Below are 13093 nucleotides of genomic sequence, written 5' to 3' on the forward strand. Positions count from 1 at the left end.
TGATATTTATCCTGTCATCTTTGTCTGAAGCACATTCCAAAAAGTTACACATTGCACAGCTGCTAAACACTCCATTGTTCATATGCAACAAATGAGCTCACTCTTCTAAACTTTTCTCATTAATGTGTCCAACATGGCACAGACAAACATAAGTTGGGAAGACAGAGAGAGAGAGATAGAAACAGACAACATGAGAAATGCAAAGGTGTTTGCTTTAACTATTCTGTCTGAAAAATAAATGAATAACTAGCTAACATTTTTTTTTATATTGTATCTATGTAATTATTTGAAAAACATGCATTACATGTGTTCATTTTATAATAAAAATGGCTTCATGTTTGTATGTTTTGGAGAAACCTGCATTGCTCTTCATTTTTCCATGGCAAGCTCTTTACCATTTAACCTGACTGTAGTGACCAAAACAAACAAAACAAACAAAATTATATGATTACTTTTTTGGGTCAGACGAGAATTACCTGCAGGGGAGTCTGTAGAAAATAGGCTTGCAGTCCAGGAGATTATTGAAGAACCTAGCCTAAATTCCCAGTTGCCCCAAGCACTGTCTGGTTAAGTGGTTTGCATGAGGTCACACAGTAGGCAAAAGAGGAATGAAGAAATCAAACCCTGCAAAAAACTTCCAGGTAGGGGATAACCATAACAAATGTTACCTAGCTCGTTGTGTACATGTGCAGATTATGTTAACAATTTATCACACAAAATCTTATACTAAACGTTGATATCTAGTTTGTAAGGAGAAGTTTTAAGTGTAACAGCTCATGTAGGTTACATGCCCTGAGACAGAGTGCTGTGGCAACCTATGGAAAATGAGTCACAAATTTGCTATTTTAGAAACTGTAAAATGAGAAGAAAACATATGTGTGATATTTTGACATTATTTCATAACAGAAAGGAAAATCTAACCAGCCTTTTCTGGATATGACTAGGCCATGGTTCCCTGTGTCCTCACATTTAGTGGCAGTATTTCTGGTCTCTGATTTTAGTACCTTCTTTTGGTTGTCTTTGCAATGAATATCTCCAGCTGTTGCTTTACGAGAGTGGAAGTTCCCAAGACAATTTGTCCAGGACCGGTGCATAAATGAGACTTTTATATGCAGAACTGCAGTAAATATTTAAAAGAAAAAAAACACAGAAAAACAGGGTGAACTACTTCACAAATGATTAGCCATCCAACTAGGGGCCCAAATATTGTTGATCTAGTCCATACAATTATGTTCTTTTCTTGCACATCTTCTTATATATCATCATGCCTTGTTAAATTAGAGCATAATTTTGTCACTTTTTTCTTTAAAATAGTGCTACTTCCCCGGTAAATAGTTTTGACTTTAGGGACTTCTCAAAATCAAACCTTCTTCAGTAACTTTATGACGTAAATAAATATATTCTGCTGTAATCTTCCTCTGAAGGATCCTATTACTCAAGTTACTACCTAGGCCTCTGACTTCTACTCCCACTTAAATAGTTGCATTAATAAGGCAGTCCTTATCTGCACAAACTATAATGAAATATTTAAAAAGAAACCTCTTTAGTGGAATATCCACATAAGCAGATTATATAGCAAGATAAGGAAACTGCTTAATGCTTATAAGAGGTCTTATTCTACCTGCCTTAAGAGCACACGTAAACAAACCAACAAAGAGCTAAAGGGAACCATTAAGAACCTCAGAGATGAGTATGAACATAAAAGAGCCAGTAAAACTGGAAATAACTACAAATCTTTCTTTAACTATGAGAAAAAGTTAAGAACAAATAACCAACATTGTTTGTAACTAGTCAGCCGTAAAATTACACTCTCTGACCCAAACGAAAAACAGCAGCTAACATCCAAGCTAGCATATTTAGTGTAATTGTATACCACCCACAGTTATAGCTATAACTATTCCACAGGTTCCACAATCTCTGCCATCCTCTTTTATTACTATGGAACAAGTTATTGTAGCCTCTCAGAAAACTAAGAAAACTTCATCCATGGGATCAGATAACATACCAGTCTCCGTGATTATCTGCGCCAAATATGGCCTTTCTGAATCGCTACATAACCTCTTTAATTTAAGCTTCTCTACTGGTTACATTTCTAAATTCTGAAAGACAGCCATTATAATACCATTATGCAAGGGTGGCCCATTCCCAGATCCTGGCAAATATAATCCCATTTGTCTTATTAGCCTGTTATGTAAAACTAGGGAGTGAATTATCTCAGATGTCATTAATACAGACAATGAAAATATATTTTCCCTGGATCCTCATCAATTTGACTTTATCAAAGGATGGTCCTGCCTTTTTAAAATCATTAATTCCTTTGAAAAAGTAACCAATGAGGTAAACAGTGGTTATGCAATGCATACAGCATATTTAGACCTGGCCAAGGCCTTTGACACTATTCTCCATGCTGGTATTATTGATAGACTTGTAAATCTGAATATAAATTCTTATACTGGTCGGAGATAGCTAACTGGTTAACAGAAAGCATGTCATTAGAGTCACAGGTACTCCCTCTGAAAGCAGAAATGGTATCAGTGGTGTACCACAGGGATCAGTACAGGGACCTCTCATATTTGGTATATATTTTTTTGTACTTCACACTAGTAGTCTTGGCATATGGTTAACTAAGACTACAGATTACTGTAAACTGGGTGTTGTTATTCAATCTTCAACTGACTCACAATTGCTGCAACATGGGTCAGACCATGCTAATAATTTGCACAAGGACAATGTCTCAAATTAAATGTAAAAAAAAATGTAGCATAGTTCATTTTTTAAACAAAACCTGTATCTTACCATATAAGTGATGCCCCCACTCAAATCAAACATTGCTGTAAGGGATTTAGAAAATCTTGTTGTTAATTTTTCATCATTTGAACAGCATGACTCCACAGTAGTTAGATAAGCTTTTTTTCTGGCTCAACTAATTTCCAAAGGCATCTACACTAGATCCAGATAAGTCTTCATTTTCCTTTACTCTTATCTTGTCACATCCATTACTGAATTTAGAGTTCCTTTTGGCATATATCTGTCTAAACATATCACATAGCTTCAGAGACCTCAGAAATACATAAGAAAAAGATCACTGGCCTCAAAAATCTTAGTTATCAGGAAATACTGTCAGCTGTTTTTTTTGTACTCAATATTTTACAAACTCTCCATGGAGATCGGTGCCTAAGTTTTCCAGCTATGAAAGATTCAACCCTAGTTGACCTACTATTTCTCCGCAGAACTAATGGCACCTCAAATGCTCAGTTGAAGGAATTAAACCTTTATTAACATATAAATAAGACAGATTGGTATGATACAGTCATAACCCTATGTACTCCTCAGCTCTGGAACAAAATTCCACTATATGTCAAGCAGAGTATCACCTTTGCCACCTTTAAGGTCATCTTAGATAATTGGATGAGCAACCTTAAATCCCCCCCAGTTTAGCTATTCTTGTCCTTGAGGTTAGAGGGTACTTTTGAATAGGGTTTGTGGCTATGCTTGCAACTGTCTGAAGACTGATTACCAATAACTTTTTACTGATCACCTAGGTCTAGTTCTAACAAACAGAATAAAAACAATGAGAATTCATGTGTTTAGGTAACATATCTATTTGAATGGGTAGACAGACTGGAGTCATAGACATTATTTTCAGCTGTGAAGTCAAAAGGCAACTGGCACAGTTTCAGTATAACATACAGTAATTATGTTTTTCATGAAGCATTAGAGTTAATATAAAATATCACTAGTGATGCCATTGATAGTTTTAGAATATAAGAAACAGATGCAAAGCAATAGAAAATATTAATAATAGAGTTAAACATTAACACTAGCTATGTGTATTAGGTTTGGTGACATGAGCACACTAAATAGCAGAGTTTTGTATATCATCTTGTAGAAAATGGCAGGCACCAAGCAAAGGCTACATGCATATAAAGTTGGGACTTAGATGTTTGCTGGTTTTTATCAAATCAGGAGTATGTCAGCCATTGTAGGCCTAACCAAAAATACCATAGAAGATTAGCTCTTCATGTTAAACTAAAAACTCAGAAAATAATTGTAGGAGATAGTGCTAATTAGGGAAATAGAGGCAAACTATATTTAGACTGGATTATGCTAGAGGGGAAGAAACTAGTGAGACATTGGAAAGAGGGGAAGAAAAGGCAAGCAAAGAAAGAATAGGGAAGATTCCATGTAATAATATTTAATCTGGCACAGTCAGTCAAAAGGCTTTAGCCAGGGACTCCTGTGATGAATTAATGGAATTCCATCCATTCATCTAAAGAAATGAGGATGTTGCTAAGGTTCTACACCTCATAACATTTGGGGAAAGTTTTTTTCCATGGTATGGGGAGGTGTTAAGTTCTAAATCTATCCATGAGAAGAATGTATTCAGAACCAGTTGCAAAACTGTTTCCTGCAGGAAGAAGTCCTATCCCCCAAACAACATGGCTTCCATCCCTCACATAGTGCTAACACTGCACTTCTAACCCATATAGATGCTGTAAATAAATCTGGTGATAATGGCAATTAGTTTTGTCCTTATTTCTATATTTGTCTAAAGCCTTCAGCACAGTTTGTCACAGCAAACCTACTTCAAATGTCCTCATTAGTCAATCTCAGCCCACCCTTCCATGGTTCACAAGCTACCTGTCCAGTGAGAATCAGTCAGTAAAATGATACTCCACCCTCTCCCCATACCTCCCAGTCACCACTGGTGTATGAAAAGGTTCTATTCTTTGTCCTCTTCTTTAACATTCTCAGCAACACTCTCCACAGATCTAACAACAGGCATCCATAACAGTATACACAGATGACTCTGCACTCTTATTCACATCTGACAACCTGGCACATCTGCAAAAAGTACTCAGGAAGCTTTAAAGGCCATTGATATATGGCTTTCTAACTCACAATTCATGCTCAACACCTCCCCTCTAAAAAAATTCTTCTTTTTCCCCATATCTCCTTCTCGTGAAAAACAAAATTTAAAATCTTGTCTCTTAAGAATGCAGTCTTTGAAATCACTTCTTATAGCAAATTATGAGGGATGACACTAGATAAAAATCTTAACTTTGACAGGCAGATATAAAATTGCACTAAACCAGTCAACAAAGGATAGATAGATAGATAGATAGATAGATAGATAGATAGATAGATAGATAGATAGATAGATAGATAAAGCATACCTGACCCAAGACAGAGCCCATTGTACCCTTTTGTTCACTTTTCTAAACTCTAACATTGCCACTCTCACCCAGCTCTCTGTGTCTTACCAGTCATGCATGCTGCCATCCAGTTGTCCATGTATTATCCTGCAGCCAACACCTTTAGTTTTCCTATTGGCCTTAAGTGTAAAAAACACATCAAAGTATGAACCCAGGAAGAGTAAATATATATTAGTGCTATCCTACCATTTTCAACTGCAACCTACTCTAAAACATGGATCAGGCTTGTGACTGATAACACCTTCTGGCTGTGGAACCATATTGGTTGCTGTCCTGGAAATTATCATCCTCTAGAAATCCTTCTACCCTCTCTCAAAATTCTCTCCATGACTCCTCTACTGTTGCCCGTTGTTCTTTTTTTTTGCTCCCTCATTGGACAAGTGCCACAACTGCTGCCCCCCCTTCTTCTGGTACTTCTATGTTAGCAGAAATATGTTGAACATTTACATTGAGGGAGTGCCAAAACATTGTTCAGAGTTCTAAGGACTGAGGATTACACATCAGCTTTCTGTACTGTATCCTTCTTAACTCATTACAGCCTAGGTGTTTATGCAGTTACTTCCTACTGATGCCTCTAAGAGTCAAATATTGCTTGTTCGTTTTTGCATTAATAATTCCAAAACCATGCTACACACAAAATATTAAAACACTTCATAGTAAAGCTTACACAATGGCAAACAGACACGTGACCTCTGTTCTGTGCAGGAAAAGAGACAGTAATTGTTCATATAATATTTAATTGTTCATATAATATTTATTTATATAATCATACATGTCATGTTTCTCTAACTATCTTGAGAATCAAGTAACAGACAGAACTGCTTAACTTCATATGAAAGCTCTCATCTAGATGAACAAAATGCTGCTGACAGCATGTGTGTTTCTTGAAAGTTGCTGAGATATTTTAAGTTGTTTAAAAATATATAAATTTAATAGTTACTATGTTTACTATGACTTATAAAATCCAGTTTCAGACCTAGAATCTAAGGAATACTACCACTATAAAAAGTAGTTTGTGCTGAAGTTTGCCATTTACTCTTCTTTAGTAACCCTTAAAGTTCCAGAGATATGAACATGTGTTTGAAATATGAGGAACTAATTTGATTTTATCAAAAAGATTAGGCCCTGCCCATTGGAACTCACACTGCAAACTTCCAGAGCTCCATTGAAAGGAATGAGTTAAGGACAGCCAGGTGTGTGTTCACCTCCTTCCTGTCTGTACCGCTATATTTACACCATCCTCCCCATTATACCATGTATCCTACAAGTCCAGCACCCTCTCCTTGCTTTGTTTTGTGAAGTCTGAAGTAATATTTTTAATTAATACTCCCCCCCCATTCTTCTGCGATTCCCCTCTGATTTTGTTCAGTCTGTCCAGGTCAAATCCCATTCATCCTTCTTTCTGCTATCTTTTCTTCTGTTTCTGTTCTTTTCTCCCTTCTATTAACTGCCATTCAACATTTACTATTACTGACCACACCACCTTTTGTGGTCGCAACACCACATACCCACCCTAACAGTTGCAGCATTTATTGGCCCTATCTTTTGTTCAAACTGCTAGTCTGACATTCCTTTGTGGCCAGATTGTTTTTCTACTCTTTTAGCCTTTATTGACACCGCCTCACATCTTGTCCATAGCTTCAGTACTCTATACTTGACCAATTTCCATTAAGTTCCAAGGGGTTAGGGGTTGGCATAAAGGTTAATGTCCAGAAAAAACGTAAACTCCTAATACTGCTAAAACCGCACTGAAGGAGCAAAAAACCACTGTAGAATCCAGTATAAACCCAATGCTCTTTATTGTAGGTAAGCACTTTCACAACCAGCCCTGGTTGCTTCCTCAGACCAAAGATTACAAAAAAACTTCATCCCAAACTTTAAAAGCCTTGAATCCCACAAGGGGAGCATTCGCTCTCTGTTCTTTCGAACATGCAAAGACTTTGCCCTTTTGGAAATCAGCTACATCTCTTTTGAGTTTCTTCTGTTTTGTTTGTAGCAACTTGTGCTCATAAGAGCTAATCTGCTCAATTAATTCAGAGATACAAACATCTATCAAGCTGTCTTGTGAGTTTTTATACAATGTTTCTTGTGCACTATGTATTTTTTCACCAAATTCAGTTTCTAAAGGTGAAAAAAAGTCAATAATCAGTTGCATATATTGAATGCTAGTGTCTATATTCAACTGTTGCCATTTAACTAAGCTCAGGATATAGAGTCCCATAAGATGGCATATTTAAAACACATAAGCCCCTAGGGACTACTTTAAGTTTTATACTGGCTTCCATATGCATCCTTTGGTATTGCAGTCTCTTCAGCCTGTATAGGCCATTCTGTAATGTCCGTAATTGCTGTCGAATATCCATATGCTCCTGAGCCTCATCTCTTTCATAGACTACAGGAGAAGTAAAATCACCTTTCAGAAGGGGATTAGAGTCCATAGAAAGCAGTTGCATAAAACGTTGCAGGCATACATTCCCATCATGTCGTTTAGTAGAAAAATCCATGTTGTCATCTCCTTCTGACTTCTTTTTATATATTTTTATATGTATAGTATTTTTATGTATGTTCTTTGTATGTCTCTTTTACATTATATTATATTATATGCTGTTTTTTTATATATTGCCTTGAATTAAATTTTGTGCTTTTTGAGTGTATTTGCATTTGAATGTACTTGTCCTTTTAACTCATTTAATTAATTAATTGGTCATAGTTATGTGACACAGGATTCAAGGCTTTTAAAGTTTGGGATGAAGTTTTTTTTGTAATCTTTGGTCTGAGGAAGCAACCAGGGCTGGCTGTGAAAGCACTTGCCTACAATAAAGAGCATTGGATTTATATTGGATTTTTACAGTGTTTTTTTGCTCCTTCATTGTGGTTTTAGCAGCATTAGGAGTTTATGTTTTTTCTGGACATTTGCCTTGGTGTGTTTACTCCTATACTTCATAACTGGGCTTCTCCTTCTTTTTTACTGTATAAAGGCTGATGTCTTTACCTTACAAACACAAGATACAAGATTTGATTCTCACCTTTGAGGGAAATTGACTAAGCTTAAAATGGCCAACAATGTTAGCTAGCCTAGTACTTCCCTATAAACCTATTAATTGTTTACTCTCTTAATTTACTCCCAGTCACCTAATTTGACCACCAACCCCAAACACAGCATAATAAAATCTACTCTTTAAAAATCCCAGTAGTTGTCTTTGTTTTTTTTTTTTTTCATTTTTACCCCCTAACCCTACTCTAATCTACACAAAGGTATGATCACTGTTTTTTAGTGGTACCTTAGCATGGAAATCCATAAAACCATCTGCACTGCATAAGACCTACTTCAGAGTTATATATTTTCTGTTGCATTCATGCACTAGTTGGTTGAGCTCATCATGCACCAAGACATCAAACGCTCTTACTCTCTGTCTCTCTCTATCTTGGAGTTAAGATTCTCTACTTTTAATGGCACTTGTTGCTTGCCTTCCTGTGGAATCAACTATCGGTCCCATAGCTGGTCCTTCTTCCAGCAACAAATAGAAAAACTTAACAAAACAGCCTTTGCCACCACAGTAGGCTAGCAATTTGGCCACTCATCTTCTAACCTGGATAACTCTGGTGTAGCACTACAACCACCATGGACCAGGAGTTAGCCACTTTCTGTGTGGCTGTTGGAGTCTTCTCAGTGGACAATAGAGAGCCACTCTTGTCAGTCATGGAAGATTGAAAAAGGAAGGTTTCTTTGTTATGTCAGAATGCTGCCCCTCTCCCTGGGAATGCAGGTGTTGCCATTAGTAACACAGTTGGTTCCACTTTTCCTTTCAAAAATAAACAGCAAAGCAGGGTTGTGGCTAATACTCATAATATTTCTTTGGATAGGAGTAGGCTACTGACTGTTCTTGTAAAGTATTTTCTTATAAAAGAAAGAGGAAATCCTCTTTTCCCAAACAGATTCAAGAGTCTGAATTAGAAAAGGAAGATGCAGGGACATATTTAGCTTTTTTTCCCCCTCAGATTTCTGATTCGGACTCAGAGAACTCCCTGGGAGTGTTTCTCTTTCTCTGAAGCTATTGGTAGAATGTCCTAGTGTTTTCAGTGGGAGAGCACTGAGTTTTTTTTTTTTTTTAGTCTCTCTGAAAAAAATTGCTACAAAAGATTTTTCCAGCACCAACACCCATTCTTCCTGTTCTGTCAGCTTAAAAGGATGTTTGTGTTAATGCCTACAAGTTTTATGTTAATCAGTCAGCTGCCCCTGAAAAGGAAGATAAGATATATAAAATTCCTCAGTCTTGTAAATATTTATGCACTATTCCCAAACCTAACCCAGCAGCTATTGCCTTAGTTGACACTACTGCTACTAAACAAAGGAGTTCCAAAAATAAGTTTTTAACCTTCCAAAACCAAGGACAGTCTAATATGTCTGAAGGTCTGTTCAGGAGATCATGTGAACCACGCTCATCCTGGTCTTCTTTTTCTTCTAGAAAGTCTTAATCTTCATTTTTCTCTTTGGCAACCGATTATTTCAAACTGGTTTGGAATATCATTCATCAAGATTGTAGAAGGAGGAAATTCCTTACCAGTGAGTCATTCCTCATCCTCCAGATGTGTCTTTGTTTCCACCTGTTGTTCATCACATGCTGTCACAAGGAGTGATAGAAGCAGTTCCTCCTTCCCAACTGGAGAAAGATTTTTATTCAATGATGCACCTAGTGCCAAAGAAAGAAAATCCTTGGAGACCAGTTCTGGATCTTTCTTTCCTAAACCTGTTTGTGACAGTGCCCTAATTCAAAATGATGTCACTTTACAACTTGTTACATCTTCTTCCTCTTGCAAGTTTCCTGTTAAAACCAGACTTAAAAGATGCTTTACATCCCTATTCATCCACACTTCAGATGTCTCTTAAGATTTTGTGTGTCTGGATCACATTATTAGTTCTCTGCCTTAACTTTTGGGCTATCCACTGCACCAAGAGTATTCATGAAGTGGCAGTTTTCCATATTTAGATGACTTGTTTATCTTTGCAGAGTCGTTTTCAAAGTGTCATGGGTCTCTCTCTTGGGTGAAAAACCTCTTACACAAGCTGGGATTCCATGAGAATGTTCAAAAGTTTTTCTTGAATCCCTCAGACAGGATTCTTTTCCTGGGATGCCAAATAGACACGTCAGTTCAAATAATTTTTATTCTAGAGGGAAAAATAGATCCTTATTTAGATCTGTTTCTATGGTTTTTGACTCAAACTTCAGTCACTTCAAAGGAATACTTCAGGATTTTGGATCTTATGGCATCTATGATTCTCATGATACCCCTGGCAAGGCTTCACATGGGAAAGATAAAGTGGTATCTGAAGTCTCTCTGGTATCGGCATCAAAACAATTTATCTTTTCATAGGTTCATAGGTTCATAGGTAGGTACCAGGCTATTGGCCCTAGGGCTTATATAAGTCTAGCCAAATGGTACCCTGGCTTTTGCCACCCGATAAAATTATTTTCCTGTGCCCTGTCAAGCAGAGCCACAGAAGTGATCCCCGAGGTGAATTTCCTATCTCCCATCCAATCATCAAGATTTTTCCTTGAAGAGTGCTAATGAGGAGCTTTGTTTGATATAGATAGGTAGTTTGTTCCAGAGTATGGGAAGTCTCTGGGACAGGAGTCTATCCATCCAGCATGTTCTGTTTATTGTGGTGACAAGGTTTAGGTCCCTAGGGCATGTAGCTCGGAGGGATTAGGATTTTTTTAAGTGGAGCATGTCCAACAGCTCTGGGTTTGACATAACTTTGTATGTTAGGCAGAGATTGCCTCTGAGTAGGCGATATGCAACAGATTAAAGCTGGAGTTTTTTGAGACGGTCTGTGTAGGGCATCTGTTTGAGGCCAGTAAAACTCTTTGTGAGGTATTTCTGTGGCCTTTCCGGTTGTTGTAGATATCTTGTGAGGTACATGCCAAAAGGGGTATTGTACTCTATAATGGGTCTAATGAGTGATGAGTAATGGGGATTTGTTTCCGGTGTTTGGGTTTGTCAAAAGAGAAATCATTTAGTGGAGACAACATATATCCTTAAATCTAGGTCTCTCCCTCTCCTTCCTTGTCACAAAGCTGTGATTCCCCACAGATGCTTCAGGCTTTGCTTGGGGAGCAGTTGCAGGAGGGATAAAGGTGCAGTGTTGTGGGACACTAAGGACAGATGCAACACCATAAATATCTAAGAGATGCTTGCCATTATCAAGGCATTCAACTCTTTGAATCAGCTTTGGCCCTGGGGCCTCTTTAAAGTGGTTTCAGAAAATACCATTGTCACATGGTACATCAAAAATTAAGGAGTAACCAGGTCTTACCCCCATTGAAGACTAGCCATATTAGCTTGGAATATAGCTTCATTGCACAGTTTCATTTTACAGACATCCTACATTCTGCTGGAGCAAACTTGTGTGGCAGAGAAGCTGAGCTAGATCAAGGCAGACCATTACAAATGGAAACTAGATCAGGAGGTCTTTCAACATTTGATACACCTCTGGTGAGTTCTTCAAGTAGTTCTTTTTGCCTCCTGTTTGATCAATCAACTGGCAAGATTCTGGTCAAAGACTCTATGCAAGAAGGCCAGGAAGACTGGTGCCTTTTCTTTTCTTTGGACAGGAATATTCCTTTATGTTTTCCACTGTTTCCACTAATATCCAGGGTACTTGTGAAGATTCAGATGGAATCTCGCAAGATCATTGTAGTGACTCACTTCTGGCCTAGGCAACTGTGGTTCTCTCTTCATTAGGAAATGGCCAGTGGCGATTACCACAAGCTCCCTCACAGACTGGATCTACTCAAACCAAAACAGGGGTGTTTGATACACTCTGACATCAATCATTTTCGAGTGACTGGATGATAAGGTTTTAATTCCTTTTCTGCACCTGTTTACTAAGGATGGACAGCAGGTACTAATCAAGGTGAGAACGCCAGCTACTAGAAAATCCTAGATTAGCAAACAGATATGGTTTTCTAGCTGGTGCCAACAACATAACCAGTACACACTCAGGGCTAGTTGTTCTCTGGTTTTACAATATCTGTCTAAGTTACTATCCTTTGGCCTTTCTTATTCCTCTATCAATGTTAATTTATCAGACATTTCGGCATTTCTACCCACAGCTCCTTCTTTTTCAAGCCAGGCTCATGAAAAATATTCTTGAAAGGGGGTTTGCATAAGAAGCCACCAAGTAGAGTGAAGGTTTTCCTTGGGATCTTAATTTTGTGATAGAGAAGCTAACACTTGCTCCATTTGAACTACCTGACATGACTGACTTGAGGTTCTTAACATGAAAACCAGTTTTATTGATTGCTCTTACCTATGCAACAAGGGTATCTGAGTTGCAAGCTCTTATGGTGAGACAACCTTACCTCATTTTCCACAGTAACAATGATTCTTTCAGAACTAATCCTTCTTTCATGCCTTAAGCGGTATCCAAGTTTACTTTAAGACAAACTATCCATTGCTTATACATATATATATATATATATATATATATATATGTATATATCATTGCATTGATATCAGACAGATCAAGTACTATCTTGACACAACTAGATCTCTCAGATCATTTGTTTATTTCTTGTGAAAGTAAGAAGAAGGGACAACCTGTGTCAAAACAGACTTTTTCAAAATGGTTGTCTAAGGCTAACTTTTATTATACTCATCATATCAAATCTATTCAGGGCAAGGTCAATGCCCTCTCTGCCATGACTTTGGCTTCATCTATGGCTTTTTGGAAAGCACCGAGTTCTATAAATATTCAAGAAACTGCCACTTGGTCCTCTATACATACATTTACAAAGCACTATAAGCCTGATTCTTTCTCTAGGTCCAGATCAAGCTTTGCTAGGACCATTTCCCGGGGGTTCTTAGACTTTTTT

The sequence above is a fragment of the Protopterus annectens genome, chromosome 4.part1 (genome assembly GCF_019279795.1).
Source record: "Protopterus annectens isolate FY-2018-M chromosome 4.part1, PAN1.0, whole genome shotgun sequence".
In the NCBI taxonomy this organism is placed as follows: Eukaryota; Metazoa; Chordata; order Ceratodontiformes; family Protopteridae; genus Protopterus; species Protopterus annectens.